This window comes from Haliaeetus leucocephalus, unplaced genomic scaffold, assembly GCF_000737465.1.
Source record: "Haliaeetus leucocephalus isolate CR32 unplaced genomic scaffold, Haliaeetus_leucocephalus-4.0 Scaffold83, whole genome shotgun sequence".
NCBI classification, from domain to species: domain Eukaryota; kingdom Metazoa; phylum Chordata; class Aves; order Accipitriformes; family Accipitridae; genus Haliaeetus; species Haliaeetus leucocephalus.
The window spans coordinates 1,609,002-1,611,310 of NW_010972519.1; the positions used below are offsets into that span (position 1 = coordinate 1,609,002).

The 2,309-nt window shown below is 47.6% G+C and overlaps 1 protein-coding gene across 2 annotated transcripts in view; it reads right to left on the bottom strand.

Annotated features, from left to right (window-relative positions):
* Positions 1-2,309, bottom strand: part of TRANK1 (tetratricopeptide repeat and ankyrin repeat containing 1) — a 56,818-nt gene that overhangs the window by 53,644 nt on the left and 865 nt on the right. The gene's annotated exons all lie outside the window — the stretch shown is intronic.

Genomic DNA, 2,309 nt, shown 5'->3' on the forward strand with positions numbered 1-2,309 from the left:
ATCGAAAAAAAAAAACGTAAAATGCGTGGGTTGAGATAAAGACAGTTTCATAGGACAGAAAAGAAAGGGAAAATAGCAATAATAATAATAATAATGCTAAAAGAATTAGAACATACAAAACAAGTGATGCACAACCCAATTGCTCACCACCCGCTGACCAGTGCCCAGCCAGTTCCCGAGCAGCAGCCCCCAGCCAGCTTTCCCCCAATTTTATCTACTGGGCATGACATCATACAGTACAGAATATCCCGTTGACCACTTTGGGTCACCGGTCCTGCCTGTGTCCCCTCCCAGCTTCCTCTGCACCCTCAGCCTCTGCTGGCCGGGCAGCGCAAGAAGCTGAAAAGTCCTTGACATAGTCTAAACATTACTTAGCAACAACTGAAAACATCAGTGTGTTATCAACATTCTTCTCATCCTAAATCCAAAGCACAGCACTGTACCAGCTGCTAGGAAGAAAATTAACTCTACCCCAGCCAAAACCAGGACATCATGTCATTGAAATTACACCTCATTTTGGGAAGCCCCCTAGAAAAATTACAAGGAAAAATAACACTACTGAAAGACAAAAAAAAAAAAAAAAAATCACAACTCTCTCAGTTTACAGGCAAGACCACCTCAACAAGTTGCTGATTAATTTGGCAACAAAGGTCTTGACACAAGGCCATGACATACCATCCTGGATTTAAGGTGGCATCTTGGAACATCCTTCTGCCTTTCCTTGCAAGCTGAGCTCACACCGAGCACATGTGGAGTAGCATTCCTTGAACACTGCTTCACAGCTTGCACTGGTGACAGTTTGGCCTTGTTCCCCAGCATATCCTGTTTTGGTAAGTGAAACAAAACAGGCTTTTTTTGCTTTCAGTTTCAAATGAATTCTCCCCTCTTTGTAACCTACCAGTAACAAGTTACACCTAAGAGAACATATGACTAAGGCAAGTTGTAGAGTTGCATTTTCAAGAAAAACTCTGTGTATACCTATATATACTTATGATTTCCGTAATCAGTAAACTAAGAAAGGACTTGCATCTCCCATTTTACACAGGGAAAAACTGATGCAAAAACATTTTCAATATTCTATCTACACAGCATCATTACTGCTTTGCAAAACAAAAAAACTCCAAAACCTCAGGAAACAGTGGAAGAAGTTAACCCTGCTTCTTACCCTCTGAAATAACAGCAATCTTGAAATCCTTAGTCTAGCTCAGCCATGCAAGACCTAACTCAGTCCAAGCGGGAGGTGTTTACACTGCTGCAGTTGTTTGCTCAGCCTAGCAATGTTCCTGTCATCAAACAAAGCTGACTGCGTATGAAAGCAATGGCAACAAACAGCCTCAATATTTCCTTTGTATAGATTAGCTCAAGATGGTATCGCATCTGGAATGAAAAAAAAAAAACCCCACTAACCCAAAACATCAAGATTCTGCTAAGAGCAAGGTTTTCAAGCTTGTGCAGTTCACAGCCAACGCTTGACAAGTTTAATTGCATGTTGGTAAAAATACTGGTAGGAAACACTCCCTCTTGCATGTTTTCATGGGAAAGCAAAGCCTCTTCCCATTTGCAATAAACCCACCATATCAGCCTGAAGTTCATTTTCTGTAAATTGGGCAAAAAAAATACAAAGACTGATGAGAGAGACCCGTTTGCTTTTTTCCCCTCCTGAAGCGCACACCGTGCCCAAACTCCTCTTCAAATGACAAAGTCTGTTTTTTTAAGTGACCACTCCACGACCTCGTACAAGAGTTTCTCTCTCAGGGAAGGGATCCCAAACCACTGGAGACAATGCTTAGCTCAGGGCTGTGCCAGAGGAGTCCTCTTTCTTCTTTTCAAGCACAGATTCATCACCACCTCTCCCCCACCTCCTCCCCGCAAGCCGTACCAGGCCAACACAACCTCCCAGATGCCCGGCAGGAGCAGGAATGCACTCTTCCCTTCTTCTCCTCCAACCAGCCCCACGCATTCCCTGGCGGGCTTCCCAGCCAGCACAGCCCCCCTCGCCGCCCGCCACCCCGCACGCCAAACCCCGCGCCCCGTCTCAGGGAAGCACGACCCCTTCTCCCGAACTGCCGGAACCTCCCGGCTCGGAACTTCACGCCAGCTCGACCCGGCTGGGAAGCCACCCCCAAGGGGCAACGCCTCCTGCTGAGGTGCACGCGGACCTGTGCAGTGCATGGAGAACCGCGCGATGCATGCATGCATGCATGCCTGCGTGCGGAGTCGCGCAGGGCGGGCGGATGCACCCCCAAATCCCGCACGGAGCGGTGGCTTTGCCGTGCCGGCGGGTGGGCACGGGGCGGCCGATGCCCCCG